We start from the raw sequence: 23,002 nt of genomic DNA, 5'->3' as shown, positions 1-23,002 counted from the left end.
ATCCCTCTTCTGACCCCCCATAATCTTATCCACACATTTTGATCCTGCAGTTCTGCTTCTCTGACAGGCGCTGTCATGAAACTGGAAACATTTTAAAGAATGTTACCATGGTGATCCTCTACTTTAATCTCTTACCTAGTAGCCTAAATTTGGCCTCCAACACCTCTCTCCTATCTTTCCTTATGTTGTTGGTACCTACAGGTACCATGAACACTAGCTTCTCTCCAACACTGCACATAAGTCTATCTAGATATCTCAAGAGAGCCACAATCTTTTCACCCTGGAGTCAATTCAACCATGTGGTTCTTCACAAAACTATTTATATTTCTAATAATTGAAATATTACTATTATCTGTTGATTCCCAATAACAGGGATTCCCCCTTGGAGTGGTATCCTCAGTGTGAGAGGATACCATGTCTTCATCTGGCAGGAGAGTCACAGCTATGGGATCGTTTCCCTCCACTCCAGCTTGATGTTCTCCTTCCCGGAGACTTTCATCCTCCTCAGAAGTACAGAGCCTGTCAGACCAGGGGTGGGACCGCTCTACTGTGTCTCGGAAAATCTCATTTGTGTACCTCTCTGTCTCCCTTGGGTCCTCCCTGAAGGTACAGAGATTATTTTTGCAGAGGAAAATATATCAGAGCTGGCACTGGGGATATCCTATCCTTGCAGTGGAAAAAGTCTCTCTATTGTACATTTTGTTCTAGAATTGACTGAGAATGGCTTCTCACTAGCTTAGAAAGCCAAAGATGGAAACAGCAACTGGAGAAACACTTAGTACTTCCTTAAAGATCAAAGATGGTTCCTAGGGACAGTCTGGCATCTGAACTCTTGGGCTTTGTCTCTGAGTGGCTTCCCATTCAAATATCCTATTACTTGTACATTATTCTGATAAAGTGGTATCAGTCTTATGACATCTGTGGTCCAAGACAAATAGAAAAATATGGCAAGAATTATGGTACAGAAGTGCAGAGAGAGAGAGTAGTAAACTTGTACTTACCACATGTGCTGATTATCTTATATCATTTAGTTCAACAAAATTGACAGGCCATCTCCTCTTCCTGTTTTATCTTGCCATTAAGCCATTACACTTAGTTTGTGACAGCCTATTTATTTTCATGGCAAGTGACTGATATCATTAATAGAATTATTACCATGTCAGTCTTCATTATTGTTTGACAGTTATATTAATGAGGGATATTGGCCCATTAGAGATTCAGTATAAGCTGTATGTAAAGGGATAGCAACCACAAGGGAGTGAACAGGATTTGTTCACTTTGGCTTTCATTATGAAAGGTAGCATATAATGAAAGTGACTTGGAAAATGTTGACTCCCCTTAACAAAACTTTCCTTTTTTTTTAATTTTAGAAGTCCGACTACAAGGTAATTTTAAGTTTAACGTATTAGATCACATTCCTCTTGGCAAGGTTGCTATTATGCCATTGCAGGCAGGTTTTCCAAACACGGACAGTAATTTAAATTTCACTGTCTGGACAGACCGTACCAGTTGTCTTTCCATAAAGTCCTTAGTCATGCTCACACAAGAGCCCTTTAAGTTCAGGATTAAAATTTTTTCTAAGTGATATCAAAAAGATTCTATAATAGGAACAGATGGTTTAAAGTGACTGATTAGTTTTTTTTAAAAAACACAGGGTATCTTTTTGGGGATTCAGAGGTCAGCAGGATATATGGTATGTGTTCAAGGTATATGCTTGTTAGATGCCCTCCATACTTTATATAATGCAGTCAGGCAAAGTGAGAATTGTTATTTGCTTCTATTTCTCTGGTGAATCGTTGAGTTACACTAGTTATTTAAAATATTGGACATCTCTACTTGCATTTGCCACTGTGCTGCTTCCTTGTTCCTCGCTCTCTTTCCATTCTGTCTCAGGTAGTAACAACATGCAGTTATGTTAATGTAACAAAACCAGACGAGTTCTTCCTGGTACCTTTGCAGGCCATTCTAAAGGGGTTTCTTTCTTCTGGTGACCAGTTCCTGGGGAATCTGGAATTTAAATCTTCTAACTCCTTTCATGGTGTCTTTCACCAAACACTACTGAACCCCCAACACAGTGGCAAGTAGGCTGAATAAATACATTCTGAATTGAAGGTCACTTGGCCATTTGAAAGAACTAGGTGTAAGGGCACCAGTTAGGTTCAGATACTTGAAATCACCTTTCTCTTTGCTGCTGCCTCAAACCAATCTTAGAAACACCCTTCTTCCCACTCCTATTCACTTTAGCTGCCATCCCCAGTGCTCTCCCTTACACCAGCTATTCACCAGCTCCTGTAGTTTGTTGTATTTGCTATCCAGTGGTTACTAAAGGAGGATAATCAGGAATTTATGAGTTCAGAAAGGGTCCATCACGTATCTAAGAAATGTGCATTATGGGAGTGTAAGTGTAATGCCAAGGGAAAATTGAATGGGAGCATAAAATGGAAACTAATAATTTAGGAGCCTGTTATAGCTTATGGATAAGATAAGACAATTCCAAACCATGGCCTTGATTACCTTTTGTATCTCATTGAGAAGCTACACCATACTACAGACTGTAATGATAATCACAGGTCGAGATGTCTGCCTTTTTAACTCATTGGTGAATTGAGCCACAGACTGTGTAAGCATTCAGACAAGAAATCAATACTATTTTTCCATCTGGTTGCCTTGAAGACTACGTAAATTAAATCTACTTATCCGTAAAAAGTATGTCCACACTGCTAGAAATATAGTTAGTAAGTACAAGTTGCCACTTGAACTCTTGTGGGAAAGAGACCTGCCTGGATAATTATTTTTAAAGCAGTTATGGTTAAGATCCCCAGAGATCTAAAACAGTAGTGTACAAATATACATTCAGCAGCGACATTGTGAAGGCAGATCCCAGAAAGTTTTAAAGCCTTACCCCCAGCAAAATTCTAGAACTTCTGTGGTGGGCCAGGAGATTCTGCCACCTGCAAGGCCTGCTTTTTGTTCATAGGCTCCTCAGCACCCTAAATACCTTTTGTCATTTATTAGGACTGTGCACGCTGCACCATTTCCTCCCTTTACAAAAAATGAAAAAAGAGAACACGCCTCTCTAAATGTGATAATGTTCCCTCTCCACCACCTCCTCCTACCCCCCCATTTCTCTTTTCCTGCCTTGTCTTGAACTATCTCAGTGACTTGGGATTGATGGTCCTTTTTTTGAGGGAATCAATGAGCAAGTTTCATCAAGCACCAAGTTAGGCTTCAGCTGCAACCAAGACTAGAAGGGACACCATAAAACAGGACAAGACACAAGATACTGTAGAAAACCAAGGCTCAGATCCAGAAAAGGACTTAGGCTGCTTTAGGTGCTTAACTCCAACATTTGGGTACCACTGATGTCCTCAAAACCCCAGCTCAGCTTCTGCTTAACTCTGCAGGTTCTCAAGTCCCTCAGTACCTACATTTCTGCCATTAAATTCCCCAGTCCTGACAGCTGATGTTTATCCCATGCCTACGCCCCTGTGGGATCCTCAAACTAGGTATTCCTCCACTTGTTAAGTGTTGGGGCCCAATCCGTTAAGTGTTCTCAGAGCACACCTAAAGCGACACAAAATGGCCAGGGCAAAGGCTGCCCTTATAATCTCTACCCTACTGGTTAGGGCATGTGAGAGACCCTGGTGGAATTCTCCCCTCTGCTGGATGTGCAGAAGAGATTTGAAGTTGGATATCCCATCTCTTAAGAGAATTCCTTAACTGCTAATGAGCTATGGCGTATTCTGGGGGAGTTCTTTCTCAGTCTATTCTGTTGAAGCTGTTTCACTGTGTATAAATAATTAAATATGTATTGGGCCAGAGCGAGTGAGAATAACTCTTATTGTGCAGTGGTTAAGGCACTCTCCAAAGAGGGGGAGTTGAGGTGTGCACCAATGTTTCTTGCAAGAAATAGCTTAGGAGCAGAACTTCCGTAGAGAGTTCACGGTTGTGAATCCTAAGTAGCAATAGGCACCTCCATCCATCCTGGACGTAGGCACCTCAGTACCTGAGGGGGAAGGGTTTAGGCCACACGCCTCTCCTCAGCATCTGCTATTGGCAAGCTTAGGTGACTCCCTGCTCAGTGTGTTGGCTTTTGTGGAGCCTATTCTTAGGAGCCAATCTCTCCCATCCATTGTATGGGAAGCCTGGGCATCCAACTCACGGCTGTAGATTCCACTGGATTGTTAGGCACTGCAACTCTGCATGTAGCAATACCGAAGTCTCTTTGTGGATTTAGCCCTCGGATGTTGGAATGGCATAAGGCCCATCTCCTTACCCACCAACTCCTCAACTTTGTTAGTTTTGGGATGGGGGGTGGGTGGGAAAGAGGGCAGGGGGAGGAAGGAAATGTCCAGGCATAGGCCCCAATACATTTCCCCAAATATTTGGTGGAGGTGAAAGACAAATTTTGATCTTAGAGAGACAAGATGGCTACAACTATACTGCATACAAATTTTGATCTTGTTATTTATTCAGACCCAGATATGAAGCAAAGATCTAATTATTTAAATTATATATTGGTAACTGGTTAAAAGATAGGAAACAAAGGGTAGGAATAAATGGTCAGTTTTCAGAATGGAGAGAGATAAATAGTGGTGTCCCCCAGGGGTCTGTACTGAGACCAGTCCTATTCAACATATTCATAAATGATCTGGAAATAGGGATAAACAGTGAGGTGGAAAAATGTACAGATGATTCAAAACTACTCAAGATAGTTAAGTCCCAGGCAGACTGGGAACAGCTACAAAGGGCTCTCTCAAAACTGGGTGACTGGGCAACAAAATGGCAGATTAAATTCAGTGTTGATAAATGCAAAGTAATGCACAGTGGAAAACATAATCCCAACTACACATATAAAATGATGGGGTCTAAATTAACTGTTACCACTCAAGAAGGAGATCTTGAAGTCATTGTGGATAGTTCTCTGAAAATATCCATTCAATATGCAGCGGCAGTCAAAAAAGCGAACAGAATGTTGGGAATCATTAAAAAAGGAGTAGATAATAAGACAGAAAATATCATATTGCCTCTATTTAAATCCATGGTATGCCCACATCTTGAATACTACATGCAGCTGTGGTTGCCCCATCTCAAAAAAGATATATTGGAATTGGAAAAGGTTCAGAAAAGGGCAACAAAAATGATTAGTGGTATGGAACGGCTTCCGTATGAGGAGAGATTAATAAGACTGGGACTTTTCAGCTTGGAAAAGAGATGACTAAGGCGGATATGATTAAGGTCTATAAAATCATGACTGGCGTGGAGAAAGTAAATAAGGAAGTGTTATTTACTCCTTCTCATAACACAAGAACTAGGGGTCACCAAATGAAATTAATAGGCAGCAGCTTTAAAATAAACAAAAGGAAGTATTTCTTCACACAACACACAGTCAACTTGTGGAACTCTTTGCCAGAGGATGTTGTGAAGGCCAAGACTATAACAGGGTTCAAAAAAGAACTAGATAAAGTCATGGAGGATAGGTCCATCGATGGCTTTTAGCCACGTTGGGCAAGGATGGTGTCCCTAGCCTCTGTTTGGCAGAAGCTAGGAATGGGCGACGGGATGGATCACTGAATGATTACTTGTTCTGTTTATTCTCTCTGGGGCGCCTGGCATTGGCCACTGTCGGAAGACAGGATACTGGGCTATATGGACCTTTGGTCTGACCCAGTATGGCCGTTCTTATCTATTAAATTATACCTGGAGAAAACAGGGACACTTCTCAGTGCTGGTTGGCTCTCCATCTTCAGTTTCAAATAAGAGGGTGTTTTTTTTTTTTTTAATAAGTCATCTGTTTTGTATCTTGGCTGCTTATTACTTGTCATGCTAGATCAATACAGTCAGATGCTAAATCATGAACAGAAGCCATTGCTTCCTGAAGTATTGTACTAGTTTACTATGTTGGAAAGTGGTGCTTCAGATCACCAAAAGGGGAACTGAGACTTAAATTCATCTAAACACTAACATTTCAATATAAAAAGGAGGGTACTGGGAGATGACAGGAGAAGGGAAAGTTGCCTTGTGTTCTCTTAACTGGGGGATAAAAAACGAAGTAAGTGAGAAGAACCTTTGCTTTAGTGCCACAAGGTGTGTGAGAAATACAATATTAAAAATAAGGCGGGGTTGTATGTATTCAAAGTACTTTGTGCATTTTAAATGAAATATAAAAAATCTGATTTGCAAAGTTAGACACACAAATATTTTTTACACAACTGCCAAAACTTATGTTCTGAAATACCCAATGTGCATATTGGATATTTGCACACAAACATGCCTATTTAAGTTGTTACTTAAATTACTTCATTTTTGGTCCACCTGAGAATGTATTTGTTAATTTTCCAGAGATGCTGTAAAACTCACTATTTTTGGATGAGGTGGGTGGGTAAGCTATATCAGGAGTGGTTGCTTTGGGGATTGTATATGGCAGTTTAGCTGATATTCATAACTCTTAGAATTTTTAAATTGAATATTGTTTTTAATTTTTGTAAAGTGTCAAGGTTATGAGGTTGCTGCTATAGACTACAAATATATACAGTGTTAGATTTTCTTCATTAGAAACTTCCAAGATGTTTTCCCCCGAGCCTTTTTTAATGTTAAACTGCTTGCATAGGAGATCACCTATATGCTGCAACAAGAGATTGCCAGAATTGGTCCAGACATAGCAGCACATTGGGACTTGATTTGGACTGTCATAAGGTGTCACTTCATTTTCCAGAGACTGTGCACTTTTCACTGTTCTGTGTCTGTTTCTCATATTGAAATAGCCAACAAATTATAAATACAACAAGCTTTTACATCTTCATCTTTGTATAGGTTAAATAGCAGACAGATCAGTATTTTGGGAATAACTTTTTAATACATTAAAATTTGTTTTATAAGTGTTTGTATTCCAAATATTTTTAAAACAAAGTATTTATAGTGTGCATTTTATGAATACAGGTTTCACTGTGTATTACACTTTTTAAAATTTTGCTTTAGATTATTAAATACTACTTATAAACATCTATAATGGTTACTTACTCTTATTTTGCCTAGCACAGTAAACAGTCATGTGGAATGAAAATGAGTTGACTGAAAGTGCTGATGAATTGACATGTTATGTTTCTAAAGGCAACAGTGTATATATTTTCAAGCTGTATCATTGAGAGGTTGAACTAAACCAATTACTTTAATGATTATTTTACTTGGATTGATGCATTCATTAGCCTTTTAAAAGAGAAATGAGCTAAGCTATCTCATGGGTATTTGTTCATAACAAAATCTTAAAACTTGTTTACTACACTTGTTACATTTACTAGGTTTTAAGAAAAAAGCCTAATTCTCTCTTCTGTTCACATTGTTTCACATGATAAGCCATTCTGCAGGAGCTGTTTTCTTATTGTGATGGGAAAAATCTTTGACCTTACATAGATTACTTCTGGTAGTCTTTTCTTTTTTATGAAGTACTTTCCAGACTACATATGTCCATGTTATTTGGTCTGCAGATTAGACACAATCTATTTATAAGACCTTCCCTTTACCATATCATGGAAGGAAAGATGAGAAAAAGCAGCAGTTTCAGTACAAAGCATTTGCAGATTCTCTCTTTGGAAGTTGTGAATGCCAGGCTTCAAGGATGCCATGCTCATGTTTGAAACTTGCTTACATTTAATGTAGACAATGATGGAAGTCTAGTGCTCCCTCTTTTTGCGATCATCTACTTGTGTATTTGTGTGCATGCATATGCAGATATTGTTTGTGGTGTTGTAGCAGTGTTGGTCCCAGGATATGAGAGAGACAAGATGGGAGAGGTAATATCTTTTACAGGACCAACTTCTGTTGGTGAAAGGGACAAGCTTTCAAGGTACACAGAGCTCTTCTTCAGGTCTGGGAAAGGTAATCAGTGTCACAGCTAAATATAAGGTGGAACAGATTGTTATGCATAAGGTGTTAACACATGTTGCAAGAGACCATTCAAGATGAAGTAGGCAATTAACACATCTGCAGTCATAGGACAAAGGAGGCTTAGTGCATGCCTACACTACAAAGTTAAGTTGATAAAGTAGCTTATGTCGACTTGACTATGTAAGCGTACATGCTAAAGTGTTCCTCCTGCTGCTGTAACTCGCCCACTGACCTAGTAAATGCACGTTGACAAGAGGTGTAAAGCTTAGGTCTACATAGTTCAGGTGACACAATGTCTGTGTAGACACCGTATTATAAGATTACCATATTACTAAGGTGCCACCAGATTCCTTGTTGTTTTCGTATTACTTGCATTTCCTGTTGGCTGTCAGGGTGTCTGACAGCCGGAGAGCTGTGCAATTGACAAGAATGTCAGTTTCACTGCTGCTAGCATCCCTGTTTTGAAATTGAGCGGGCGGGTGCAAGGGTGTTCCAGCTGTGAGGCCCAGCAGTGCTAACAGCTGGAGCATCGCTGCCTGGCGCTGAGAGCCTAGGCTGTGGGCTCTCTGCAGAGCTCCCAGGCGGAGACCGCAGTGCCCAGGGTCTCAGCCCTCCACACTGCTCCTCTTAAATTGGTGCAAGCCCTCCTGATGAAGACACGCACCACCGACAAAAGGAAGGTAGTGTGGACATGAAAAACCGCAGTAATTACTGCGGCGGTTGTAAGTCAACCTAACAAAGGTTTACTTAATTGTGTAGTGTAGACATGGCCTTAGTGCAGGGGTAGGCAACCTTTCAGAAGTGGTGAGCTGAGTCTTCATTTATTCACTTTAATTTAAGGTTTCGCGTGCCGGTAATACATTTTAACGTTTTTTAAAAGGTCGCTCTCTATAAGTCTATATTATATAACTAAACTATTGTTGTATGTAAAGTAAACAAGGTTTTCAAAATGTTTAAGAGGCTTCATTTAAAATTAAATTAAAATGCTGATCTTACGCCGCCAGCCTGCTCAGCCCGCTTCCAGCCTGGGGTTCTGTTCACCTAGGCCTGCAGCAGGCTGAGCGGGGCCTGCAGCTGGGATGCTGGCTGGCAAGGAGCCGGCAGCCGGGACCCCAGACCTGGGGGGAGGGTCAGGGCAGATGGCTGGGGGTGTGGGGGGGGTTCAGGGGCCAGGGCAGAGGGCAGTGGGGATGTGAGGGGTTCAGGGGCCAGGGCAGTGGGCTGGGGAGTGTGGGGGGTGCAGGGCAGAAGGCTGGGTGTGGGAGGGGGTTCATAGTCAGGGCAGAGGGATGGGGGCTGTGGGGGTGCAGAGCAGAAGGCTGGGTGTGTGTGGGGGGTTCAGAGGTCAGGGCAGAGGGCTGGGGGCGTGGGGGTGCAGGGCAGAGGGCTGGGTGTGGGGAGGTCAGGGCAGAGGGCTAAGGGGTGTGGGGGAGGGTTCAGGGGTCAGGACAGAGGGCTGGGGGTGTGTGGGGGGTTCAGGGTGCAGAGCAGAGGGTTGGGAGATGTGGGGGGTTCAGGGCAGAAGGCTGGGGGTGTGTGGGGGGAGTTCAGGGGTCAGGGCAGAGGGCTGGGACTGTGTGGGGGTACAGGGAAGAAGGCTGGGTGTGGGGGGGAGTTCAGGGGTGTGGAGGTGCAGGGCAGAAAGCTGGGTATGTGTGGGGGGTCAGGGCAGAGGGCTAGGGTGCTCGGCTCGTGGGGGGTGCTCTCAGACCCCTGCCCTGAGTGGCTCATGGCATCACCTGAGCGGCTCATGGCAGGGGGCTGGAAGGGATATGCTCTGTTCCACCCCCTTCCCCAAGACCCCATCCCTACCTCTTCTCTGCCTGCTCTATGGAGCAGCGAGCATGCTGCCACTCGGCTCTGCTTCCCCTTTCCCTCCCCCTCGCAAGGGCCATCAGCTGATCAGCGCAGGGAGAGGGAGGAGGGGCAGGAAAGCACCACTCTGGGGGAAGAAGTGGGGGAGGGGGGAAGCTTGGCTGCCGCAGGACCAAGCTTCTGCCCCCACAGGGGAGAGCGGTGGGCGGGGGGGCTGAGTGGGGCTAGGGGCCGGGCCCCCCCTCCCACCGTTCTCCCCGGTGGGGGCAGGATGCAGAAGTTTGGTCCTGCGGCAGCCAAGCTTCCCCCCTCCCCCGCTTCTTCCCCCAGCATGGTGCTTTCCTGCCCCTCCTTCCCTCCTCCTCTCACCGGGCAGGCAGTAGCGTGCCACTCAAAATCAGCTTGCATGCCGTAGGTTGCTGACCCCTGTCTTAGTGGGTTACAGATTGTTGTAATGAGGCATGAAACCCGTGTGTCTGCTGAATCCATGATTTTGAATGTCTAGCAAAGTTATGAATTTAAGCTCTCAGCCTCCTCTTTTGAAGGTATTGTGCAGGCTTCCCTTGAGAACAAGGACCGCAAGGTCAGCTATGGAGTGATCATTTTGTGACAACTGTTCACCCACAAGTGATAGGGTGTTTTTGTCTTTTATCACTTTGTAAGTGGAAAAAACCCTCCACATTCTGCATACCCCTACTTGTCACTGTGGAGCCCATGTGGGGTATTATCAAATAATTACAAATCATATTTGATGGGGACTACATCCTGAAATAAATCTTTCCCAAACCCCATATTCTGGCCTTCAAACAACCCCGCAACTTCACCAAGCTCATCATCAGAAGCAAGTTCCCTACACAGCAGGACGCCAACTCCAAACAACACCAGAACCTGCCATAACAGATGCAAAACCTGCAGATATATCTCCACTGGTACGAGGATCAGTGCCCTCCCAACACACCTTTCGCTATCCATGGGTCCTACACATGCTTATCACAACACGTGGTGCACTTCATACAGAGCATTAAATGCCCCAACGACTATGTGAATGAAACCAGACTATCACTGTGCTCTCAAATGAACTCTCAGAAAAATTATAAAAGAAAAAAACACCGTATCACCCATCGGCAAACGCTTTTCACAAAACGATTACTTCATATCTGACCTCTGGGTCCCTCTCCTCAAGGGAACCTTGTGCAAAACCTTCAAAAGAATGAGCCTGGGAGCTTAAATTCATAACTTTGAGAGACACTAAAAATCATGGACTCAATAGACACACTAGTTTTATGTCTCATTACAACAATCTGTAACTTGCTAACCCTCCTTTGTCCTATGACTATGCAGGTGATAATTGAAAACTTCATCTTGATGTGATGTTAGACAAGTTTTGAGAGATGATTTCCAAAGGTATTGAACACCTGTATCTCCAGTCAACTTCTGTTGGAATTGTGGATTCTCAGCTATTCTCAAAATCAGGTTCCTTACCTGTTTATAACCCCTTTTCTGATCTTTAATGTATAATCTACCTGCCTTAGAACAGTGTTGTGAAATTTTCTAATTTCTACAGTGCTTTGTTTAGAGTACCTTAGACACAAAAGTAATAGGTATATTTTTAACTGACAGGAAGAATTTTTTTTATTAACATTATAAGTACCAAGTTGAGGATATGTATTCTTGTTTTTATACCTGATTTTTATTCATGTCATTTTTTGTTTCTAGGACATGGTATTGGTATCCCTTTTTGTTATAACATATTAAATGTTGCTGAACAAAAGTTGAATGAAAGAATGGAATGTTACGCTGTCTGCGTTCAGTTTTAATTCCTAGCCAGATACAGCTTTGAACATATTGTTTCTTTTAGAAATGGAGTCTAATACTTGTACAAAATAACAGGTTTTTATTAACAGTTTTCATTAACAGAGTAAAAAAAGCTATGGTTTAGTTATTTGCATATTGTCAGTAAATTTGGACTTCCTTTGATTCTGTACGGAAGTCTTGTGTTAACAACTTTTATGAAGTAACAAATTCAGTTTTTGCTACTCAGATAAGAATGATGTAACAGAAACATATGTAAACCTTTAATACCATACAGTAGGAGAGTGATTAATACTGTGCGGTGTTAATAATAAGAAAGTAAAGAATTAAGGAGAAAACTGCTGCTATTGGCACATAGCAGCTCACTTTGAGTAATATTGCAGTGGGTTTTAAGTCTCTGTGAGAGGCGTTTATATATGTATTGTACATATGAATAGATGGGCATAGGGGAACATTTTTAAACTTGATGGCCTAAGTTTATATACCCACTCTCTCTATTTGGCTATCTATATAAAAGTGCCTTTATCTTTCGTGTTAGGCACCTAAAGAACCCGCTTTGTTCCATGGGAGATGTGGATACTCAGCTCCTCTGAAGATCAGGCCATTTTAGTTAGGTGTAGATTTAGATGCTTAATTTGAGACATCCAAGTTTGAAAACTGCGACCACTGTAGACTTTTAATTACATAAGAGAACCATATGGGCCCTTAAAACTTCAGAAAACTACTTTCTTGTTGTGCTGGTCACAGAAATTACTTGACATACACTGTCAAGAGTAGTAAATGTCAGTTAGCTACACCTTTTTCTCATTATTGTACATCTGATAAGTATGAAAACTGAAATAATGAATTACAGCACTTGTCAGCAATTTTAAAACTCAGTTACGTACAAAATAGTCTCTGTATATTCTGTTTCAGAATCCATATCGTTAGTTATTTTATGGCGCTAGGCATGCATTTATAACATGCATCTAAGATTTAGTGGATTAAATTCACCATACATGTGTGGAATATATTCATGATGAATATTTTCCAGATTGATTAGTAGTTTGTACAGTAGCAGCAATTTGCATGACATTCCACTGTAGCCTGACAGAAGATTAATTACAGCTAGGTTTCCAAATGCACAGAGTTCCCAAGTTCAGCAAGGTATTTAAGCACATGTGTAATTTAAAGCACATGAGTAATTCCTTTGACATGGTAGGATTACTCATGTACTGAATTGCATATGCTTAAGTACCTGGCTGAATTGGGGTCTAAATTGTTATGCTAAACATTGTAAATAAAGCAGGCTGAGTTGTGTAATTTTGCAATATACTGGTAATGCACACATACAGAATCAGAAATACAGAATAAACTGCTACATTGTAATAAATGTTTACTGCAATATATATAACTAATGGACTACAAGTCTGATTTTGAAAGTGCACTACTAAATATTGCTCATTTTTTTCAGAGTTCAGAAAAAAACACGTTTTTAAAGCAGTTCATTTAGTTAGGTGGACTTTTAACTTTAAGCATTTAAATTTTATTAAAAAAACCAAATTTGATTATTGTGGTTAAATGGTTTAATGTATTGAAATTTAGTTTTGTTCATGTGCTCTACTTCAGTAGCACTGTGCTAGCAAACAGCTATAATTAGATTAGCAGCCTGTTAAACAGTGGTGACAGTATCTGAGCCTCAGAGAGCATGTGCTGGATTCTTCATGTGCCTTTCTCTGATTGGCTGCAGACGTTGCTGCTTGCCAGTTTGATAGGTTTCCACAGTAATCTTTATGCTGCATTACAGACATAGATACAGAGGTACTGTGTCCATGCAACGGTGGAGGTGCTCAGCTTGTAGCATTAAAAGAAAGCACACAGATGAAAGGCATTGGTCTTTGTTATAAAACATCAGTACTTAACGACTGCTAGCTGCAAGCAGAGGTCAGTGAAGGAGTTTCAATTCATGGTAATTACTTTCAGGTCTTTATCTCTCCCATAAAACACAGTCATGCATGAAATGAATACTGTTAATCATGTCATCTATTTAATTTGGTCTTGCTTTCATTAATATGTGTTCTCCAGTGGGATAGCCATCAGATTACAAAACATGTCATTACAGAGTGGATTTAGCAGGGAAATAGAATGTATTTTTACAGAAAAATTTCCTTTCACATGAAACCTTGAGCCTGTGCATGTGAGCAATTTTATTAGTTCCCTTTTGTTATGGTAATGGCAATATTGCATTTATTTGGGTCTCTTTGCAGAACAATTGAATTAGAGGCATGTAGGACTTTCTTTACATGGAGATGAAACTATTCTAAATATGAACAGTTAAAAGGATAATTCTGAGAGATGTACTTTAATTATATCAGGGTAATAACTATCCTCATGTTTTTTGCAAAGAGGTCGAGGAATGTGGAGTAATATGCTATTGTTCTTTCATCAAAGATGCTTGTAGCTTTAGTGGATTCTTTGTTTCGTTCTTTGAATTCCCTATTAGGCAGCTGTGGGGGACCCCAAACTGGTATATTGCAGCATATTCTTAGCTGCACACGCAAATATTGTTCCCAAAGGCCAGATTTTGTCCCAAAGCCTTGTTTGTTGTAGGAATTGCCTTTATCAATGGAATGAAACAATGTGTGTAAGACCATCTTTTCTTCTATGATTCTGAGACTTCCAGAATGTTTTCCATAATTTGAGCACTATTTTATTTAATCTCTTTTAGATTTGTGACCTACATATTAATTAATATGAACTTTTTCTTATAAAAAACAACGCCAATTTAGAGGGTATGTTTCCCAGTTAAAACTGTATTTGGAAGAGAAGAAAACAAGCACTGAGCAGTATAGTCATACTTCTTATGAAGGCAGTTGACTACTAAAGCTGACTGTTAAAACTTAAAATCAATGATATTGTCTGTGTCAGACTGTAGAGCCCACATAAACTTGTGTGTTAAGTCACCATTCATCTAGCTGGCTTTCTGCCACCATGCGTCTGAGGTAACAGTAGATTGCCTCAGCTAATATCAGAAAGGTATAAGGAACTGTCACAAATTTAATGTCGCTTTCTACTCCTTCCCGTCACCTCCCAATGAATTATTGTGTTTGTGCTGTCCAAAATATTGCAAAACAGGGTTGTAAACTTCTAAAATATTGAATTAAAACGGTTTAACCTTCTAAGTAAAATTCCATCTTGGTCACTCGCTTGCTTAACTTTCTATGTAAGTGGGTATGCATACAATGTATATGAGTGTTTCATAATGTGGGGCACTTCAAAAGCAAAGATATTTTATCTGAATTTGTTCAAAAATATTTGAACTACTATAAATTTCAAATGCATACTTAGCTTCCGATTTTAGTACAGGACAAAGCATTATCAAGAAAAATAGTTTTGAAATTATTATTGCTACCACAAAGGAAGCTCAGTTGCTGTCTGCTTGTATTGTCTGCATTTGTCTGTGCTTTATTGCCATAAGGTGGTTTTACTGGTGCAGACTTTGAAAATAACCTTCCTGCATAGCAACAGTTAGGTTTGGACAGTGATGAACGGGGAGAATGTGCAGGCACAATGTTCTTAGTGTATGGCAGTTTTTTCCAATATCCTCAGAATTGCCATCTAACTGTACTTACATGGTCTGTAAATTAATGCATCTCATGTGCATGCTTTAAAGAAGAGATTTCCTGATGTAATAATCTAGAATGATTTTTGACATGAGCCTCTCACGCCGTGTCTGATGGAGATGCTGGTAGTGGTTAAGGGAAGTTAGTAGGTAGAAATCCCCAGCTGAATAATGTACTTAACAAAGCTGGACTGTTTTCATTCAAAATGAAGACAACATAATGTTACTTAACATGAAAATTAAGTATATGCAGTGAACTAATACTTTATATCTGTAAAATGATAATGACTTCTTACCTGAAAATGTTTCTTATGCTTATCGCAGATAGGTAACTTGGTTCATATTTTAAAAGTGAGCATATTTTTTTCTTAGTAATGCGTAAAACATTGTTAAAAGAAAATGTATACTGGAATTGCACATTATAGTTATTTATACGACGTTGTTTCACCAATAGTTATTTAGACATAGATGTCTCTCTGTTAGGTGTGACTGATCTTTTTTCTGGTGCACAGAAAAGCATGAAACTAGAATTGGTGATTGTAATTTGCAGTAATTGTTTTATTATCATGAAGAAATACATTGCTTTTTTAGAGAGGAAAGCTTTGTTTTCAGTATGGAATGTGTTTTCCGTTTGGGCAGGGGCAGCAAACAAATTCAGTTTAAGCAGTAATTCACATAGATAAAATTTTAGAGTTTACTCATTTCAGCTAAAACAAACTTTTAAAAACTTTTTAAATAGAATTTTACTACATTAAATCTAGCATGTGTTTCAGCTGGTTGTCAACAAATAGTGAGCTGCAGGGGATTTACTTAAAACTAAACAGTATTTAAAAACTATTCAATGTTAGGAAATGTATGGATTATACATGATAATTGTATTGTGACCTATCTTAAGATAGCTGTCTTACCTCTGAAATGTGGCTTTGTAGCATGCCTCAGTTTTCATCAAGTCTTGTATAAACTTCCCTTTAAATTACACTTTCTTGTGACATAAAAAATGAAAAACTCCTGATGCCCAGGAACAAAGTAAGAATACAAAAGTGTGATATCCAGCGCAGGGTTTCAGCAATTAGAACATGTCAAATACTCAGTTGCCTAAGAATCATTTATTGTATATTGTATTTAAAATAGATTCTTGTACAGTTGAATGTGGTTTTATCATCTTTGCTGTCATAGTAGGTATCCCATTCAGTCCAGTGGTGGTATAAAAGGGCTTTGCATACCAGTATTTTCAGGATCGGTAATGAGTGCCTACTTTTTGTGTGTGTGCATATTACTGATTGGGTTTACAAAAATTATATTCAGACTGAATTTGAGTATATACCGGGGGTGGGCAATAATTTTTGCAGGGGGGTCACTCCATGAATTTTGGTAAGTTGTCATGGGCCTCACATTACTACTATATCAATGGAGGGAGTGTGGGCTCTGGGAGGGAGTTTGGTGCAGGAGGGGGCTCCGGGCTGGGATAGAGGATTGGGGTGCAGGAGGGGGCGCAGTGTCTGGGAGGGAGTTTGGGTGCAGGAGTGGGTTCTGATGTGGCGCAGGGGGTTGGAGGGTGGGAGAGGGTGCAAAGTGCAGGCTGTGGCTGGGAAGAGCTTACCACAGGCAGCTCCCAGCCGGTGGCGCAGCAGGGCTCAGGCAGGTGGCCCCACGCTGCTCTCGGAAGTGGTTGTGGCTGGCTGCTGCTGGCAAGTCTCTGCGTGCCCCTTGGGAGTTGTGGGGGGTGCAGCGGGTCGCCGTGTGCTGACCGCGCATGCAAGTACCGCCCCTGCCACTCCCATTGGAAACCGGCCAATGGGAACTTTGAGAACGGTGCTGTGGGCAGAGGCAGCGTGCAGAGCCGCCTCCCCCCTACTCCCCGCCAGGGGCACACAGAGACATGCCAGCAGCAGCCGGTCGCTTCCGGGAGTGGTATGGGGCCGCAGCAGGCAGGCAGCCTACCTGAGCACCCTACTGCACCGCAGGACTTTTAGCAGCCCAGAGATCGCGAGGGGGCAGCCAAAGAGCCTGGCAGGACGGACAGAAATGTTAGACAGGCTGGATCTGGCCCACAGGCCGTATTTGCCCACCCCTGGTATATAGAGTAGTCTGACTGCCACTAACAAATAGTGTTACACTAGCTTAGATTTATTAAGGTATTATGTCTTTCTACTGTTAAATATTTAAGTGAATTTCACTGTACTTAAAACCATGCCAAATCTAAAGCAGAAAGATTATTCTTAAGGTTAATGCATTTTTGTAGTCTTCTAGCAATAAGAGAGATGATATGAAAACAGTCATTGGGATTTAAGGTATTACTCAAGTGTTTGTCTGTGGGATTTGCACTTGGGTGCCTTGTGATTTGTAAAGTTAAGCAAGAGCAAACAAGAATGGCAGAATATAAATTTCTAGAATTGTCCTAAAACAAGTAAAGTGTGATTTTGAGTCCTAAAGGATATTGTCAGAGTTCAGGGCAAGTGCATCTGTATCTCCACTCCACGGTCCATGACTGGAACCCACTTCTAGGCTTCCCTGCTCCTCAGCTATCCAGGAACCTTTTGTGAGCCCAATGCCAAACATGGGCCCCCATGGGGGAAATGAGGCATAATGTGGGGAGGCAGGGGAAGTTAGGTACCCAGAGCGAGGGGCCAGCATGGGGCAATAGGGCACGGTGTGGCAGGGGCAGCCACAGTCCACCCAACCCAGCGTGACGGAACTGTTTACAAACCAGCAGCCACAGATACACACTGGCCTGCCCAGCCCTGCGCCGCCAGCTTGCCCCTTGGGAGCAGGCTTGCGCCATGCCCTAGTGCCCCCCCACTCCACCCCAACGCCCCTCAGACCTCTTGCCCAATGACCCCCGCATAGACCCCTATGGCCAGTGCCCCCCTGGACCTGCTATGCTTAGTGCCCCCCCACCCAGAGACCCCCCACAACTGCACAGTGTCCTGAACACCACCACCCACGGTGCCCCGGCCCACAGACCCCTATGCCCAGCACCCCCACAGACTCGCCACTGCCCAGCTCCCCAACACACACAGACCTCTACCCTCCACTCCCCAGCACCCCCCTCACAGACCCTCCACTGCCCAGTGCCACAAAACACCCAAACCTCCCCCCCCCCCCCGTCCAGTGCCGCCCCAAGCCCTCCGGAGACCCACTCCCCCACGCCCTGCCTCCCCGGCCACATTCACCGGCCCTGCTCGGAAATGACTGTGTCCCCTAGGCTGAGCTGGCTGCGTGGCCGGGAGCCGGTCATGGGTGAGGATACTCCAGCCCCTTGGGAGCTGTGCAGTCAACCAGGATTGAGGCCTGCCCGGGCCAGACTCCCTCGGGACCCACGTGCACAGCCGAGCCCCCTGTGATACACCCCTTCTTCCCCCCCCCGCCCTCCACTGGCCAAGACTGGCCCAGCCTCTGTACTGATCCCAGGCAGCTCGGCCCTGGGGAGACGGGAACCCTGCAGGTGGCTGGCAGCAGAGTCCACTTGGAGCGGGAGCCTTAATGGGTCCCTTCCAAGTGTGGGCCCGGTGCCTTGGTGCCATTGTAAACCCAGTACTGCAGTCATCACCTCTCTTGGTTGGAGACCTGTGTCTTTCTCCCTCCTGACCAGGGTTTTTCTAGGCTGCACAGCTCCCTGCCTATATTGTGATAGACCCAGCAAGCCATACTGCCTTCACAGGCCAGCGTCTGTGCTTTGCTCTCTCTCCAAAGTCTTATGAACAGCGTAATTGCCAGCAGTCTCAAGTTGTCACAGAGCTCTTTCTGAGCAAGCACATTTATTCTTAAGGTGCAAGCATTACCGAGAACATACAAAAAACAGTAAAAGTTCCTATACTATTGCTAAAAACTTACCAGTGGTCCGATATTAGTCTGATGGGGCCTCAGTAGGGCAAAGTCCTTCCAACTTCTCCCAGAAAGGATTCGGGGCCCCCTTGACAGAAGGTCCTGTCCATTTGCTGGATCAAAAAGAAAGCCCTGAGTCACTGTGAACTCAAGCTATTTATCCAAACTTCCTTTCTTAGTCAGTTGATCTATGGAGAATTCAATTTGAACTAGTATATGTGAGCCTCTTCAGGTCACAACCTGAAAGTACTTCTCTGGAGGTGTGACAACCTGAGTGAATTTGCATAATCACCCCCCACTATTGTTAGTTCCTGGAGGAGTTGTAGTCACCCTCCCACATAGAATTGCATACAGTCCCTGGCCCAATGTGATACATAAACTTAATACAGTAAGACCTCCCAAAGATATTGCAAGAACTTCCTGTATCTGTCACACACATGTTTCTCCTTTCTCTGCCTTTACAGTTCAAGTGCAGGGGTTACTATTGCAAATGTAGTATCAGCCCATATTTGTAATTCTACAGATACTCTTATAACTTTGTTAAAACTCCTTACGAGTGTCTCTGACATTGATTAGCTTTTATTTTGGTGGGTTTTTTTACTTTTTAAACTTAGATTTTAAACTCTTTGGGGCAGATTCTGCTCTGAATATGTTTGTGCAGAGTCCAACACAGTGGAGCCCTGATTATAATCGGGGCTCTGGGCACTACGGCAATACAACCAATTAAAGATAGTGGTAACAGTACCAAATTGTACCTAAATCTGCTGGGTGTGTGCCATAGGGGATGCAGGGAGGAAGAAGGTTCCTATTCCCCTCACTGCCCTACTGTGCAGGGACCAAGCACAGTCACTCTTTCTCAAGGGGTGCAAGAACTCTGCGAGTCTAGCCCCCACAGCATTTTAAAGGGGGTGGAATAAAGATAGAGTCCTGCTAGCTCTGCACTTCTCATCTTCCCCCATGCCAGCAAAACTGGCACTGTGTGGAGGGCGCGCACACAGCAATCTCAGCAGCTGTGTACTCTAAGACGTGCTGTGTACCGATCTGAGGCATAGCGCCTCAACCTACTCCTACTTGAGATTGGAAACCTCTGCACCATCCCCTACCAGAGGTCTGTAGCTTCTAGCTGCAATTTAGCCCTTAGCCTAACAACTTCTAATCAGACACTTAAACAGAACTATACATAGATTTTTGGGTTCAGGCGTTTCTGATATACAAAACAAGTTTGCATTTTATGGGAAAAGGTCAACTGTGCCTTATTCTTTCCATTAGGGCAATTATAAATCATTCCGTATCTGCCAGCTGTGACAGAAGTCATTTTCTGGTAGCAGAGACCATAACTGACAGCTGAGTAAGACATCTGTAGAAAACTTTTTTGTGGCTAACCCCTGCAATGTGTGGGGCATGTCTTGTACTAGTAATGTTAATTAACTGGAGATGGGCATGAATATCAGAGTTTGGATCAGTATCTGAATGTTTCAAAAGTTCATGAGTATGTGGGTCAAGGCCCCTATCTATAATTAACCCTTTGAAAGCCTGGGTATTTGCCCATTTTTGTCAGTGAGGGGAGGTGTAGCGGTATTACAGCAATGCGTGGAAGCTCCAGTGTTCTAGGTACTGTACAGCCACATCGTGAGACACAGTACTTGCCCAAAAGAATGTACATTCTAAATGGACAACACAGGTAAAAGGGTGACAGAAGAGGAGAGCCACACAGAAGTGAAAGCAACTTGCTTCTGGCCACACAACAGTTCATTGGCAGACCTGCAAATAGAACCCAGGTCTACCAAGTCCCAGTCTAGTGCTTTATCCACTAGACCACACTGCCTCACTTTTCAGTGGTAGAAGCCATCACAATAAATCTATCTGAACAGAGTTTGAAAACTTAAGATACCTCTGCAACTACTTACAATATAAGCAGCAGTGCAAGTAGGCTGGTACACTTCGATATGTTGTAACAGCAAGCTATTTATAGCCGGTACGGCATACCGGAAAGACACAACAGCAGCCCCACCAGAGGAGAGGGCTGGGGGTGCAGGGCTGGGGGGGTTTCTCCTTTCCCCACTGGGAGGGGCAGCGGGAAAAGGAGCAGAACACTAGCAGATCCTCCGGTGGCTTTACCGCCCCCAGCCTCGCCCTCCCAGCCCTGTCCTCTGGCAGAGCTGCTGCTTGGTACACAGAGGGAGGACGGAGACGCAGCTCCGTGGAAGGGCAGGGGGTTCTGCTCCTTTCCTTGCTGTGGTTCCTGGGAGAGCCCTGCCCCGAAGTCTCTGGTGCAGTAGGAGGAGGACAGACCTCCCCCCGGTAACATGGGATGGATGTGGGGAGAGTGTGGGGGCCCCAGGCTGGGGGCGGGGCAGTGAGGAGTCACATGGAGGGTCACATGGGAAGGTCATGTGCCCTTCTTAGCTGGTTGCCCCCCACCGGTAAGAAATGGATTTTACTTGCACCACCGAGTATAAGGGGCTGGGACCGTCTCTTTGTTCTGTGTTTGAATAGTACCTAGCACAATGGAGCCCTGGCCTTTAGGCACTACTGTAATACAAATAATAATGACAATGACTGAACCCTTGCAAATTTAAAGGAATAAGTAGTTGTGTGTTTCTTGTATGTAATTGTAACAACTTGCTATTAATAGTTGTTAAAAATGAAAGTTGCTTTAAGAATCTCAGGCTTTTCTTTTATCTTCTTTACCTACCTGGCCCTATTTCACTTTTTTTCTCTTCTCTTTACTGTAATCATCATGGAGCATGTTTCTTTAAGAAAGTCTTTCCTGCAGAAGTGAGGCTTACAGTACAAACACCCCTTTCTATTTCTAAACACTTACCACCACCCCACCTGCACAAAAACCCCGCAGAGTTTTTACCGCCAAAAGTGCCAGACATACCATGAAGTCCACTGGGGATTTTGCTGTTAGTGATTTTGATGTGGGAGATAGTTTACTAGAGTAATGGGCAGCGATATAAAACTCTAAGACAATATCTTATCCTTCATTGTTTTCACTGTCTATTGTTTCCTCTTTTCTTTCTCTTTGGCTCCTACATCATGTGTTCAAGCTTTGCCTTTATATTTTTCTGGCTGCCCCACTTTTCCTCTTTTTATGTCTTTCTCTCTTTTCAATCTATTCCTGTCTCCAACCTGAATCCATCCATCCATCCCACTCTTATACCCCTTCACATCCTTCTGCCTCTCTATACAGACCATTTGAAAAAATGCACCTGGCACATAATAGCCAGGGGCCTATAGTAAGGTGAGAAGATCTCCTATCCAAGACAATGCCCAAATGAAGAAGGCCTGATTAGCAGAGAGGATGGTGCTGTTGCCAAGAGTGCCAGAGATTGTGGGATTGTGGAGAGGGTTTGGGAAGAAAGATAAGGAGTTCAGTTTGAGCCATGTTAAGTTTAAGCTGGTGTGAAACTTCCAGGAGTATGAGAGACAGGCGGAGATGAGGTTGAAGGGAGAGTGGAGACATGTCAGAAGTAGAAATGCAAATTTGTTTTACAGACATGTGCATCTCAGAACACTTTATAAGACCGTGAAGCCACAATCCATCCGTTAACACCTGACAACTGATCATTATGTTCTCTTTACTGTAAGTACAGCAGCATGCTGCTGGTAAAGTTAGAACAAATAGTATTGTTTACAGCTGGAAATCTTTTGAGCAATTCATAATTAAAACAGAAATTGGAAGCCTGAAATTCCACATCTGTTCTCATATGGTATTTGAAGAATATCTCCACACCTGTCTCTGTAGTTATATTGTGCTCTTCACTGAGTAGCAGAGGCCTCTCACAGGATGTTTCTCATTATTTACAATAATAGTTATTAATTACATTAATAGATCCAGAAATCTTCTGTGACATGCGTTTCTACATGGAATTTAGATTTATTTTAAAATCCATCACAATACCATATTCTGTATGTTTTGAATGTGTAAAATGCATGTATAGAATTTATTACTCTATTCTGCCTTGTTTACAAGTTCTGATGGTGTGTCACTGCTACTTAGACAAGAATTATTTTGAAAAGATAGTATTTGCAAAAGAATGGGAAGTGTGTTTTAAAGAT

General features: G+C 42.7%; 1 protein-coding gene across 4 annotated transcripts in view; it reads left to right on the top strand.

Moving 5' to 3' along the window:
• The window catches only part of FAM110B (family with sequence similarity 110 member B), a 173,669-nt gene that overhangs the window by 71,880 nt on the left and 78,787 nt on the right, over window positions 1-23,002 (top strand). Inside the window, exon 1 of one of the 4 annotated variants that reach the window (XM_054018043.1) lies at window positions 13,332-13,434. The exons of 2 other annotated variants lie outside the window; for them this stretch is intronic. The gene's annotated coding sequence lies outside the window, so the exon portion shown is untranslated. Of the gene's footprint in view, window positions 1-13,331; window positions 13,460-23,002 lie in introns of those variants that run through there. One more of the 4 variants, XM_054018042.1, reaches the window with a different exon arrangement.

Source organism: Malaclemys terrapin, chromosome 2 (genome assembly GCF_027887155.1).
Source record: "Malaclemys terrapin pileata isolate rMalTer1 chromosome 2, rMalTer1.hap1, whole genome shotgun sequence".
Taxonomy (NCBI): domain Eukaryota; kingdom Metazoa; phylum Chordata; order Testudines; family Emydidae; genus Malaclemys; species Malaclemys terrapin.
Note: the sequence above shows the minus strand (reverse complement) of the source record. Positions and strands in the feature narration are given on the sequence as shown.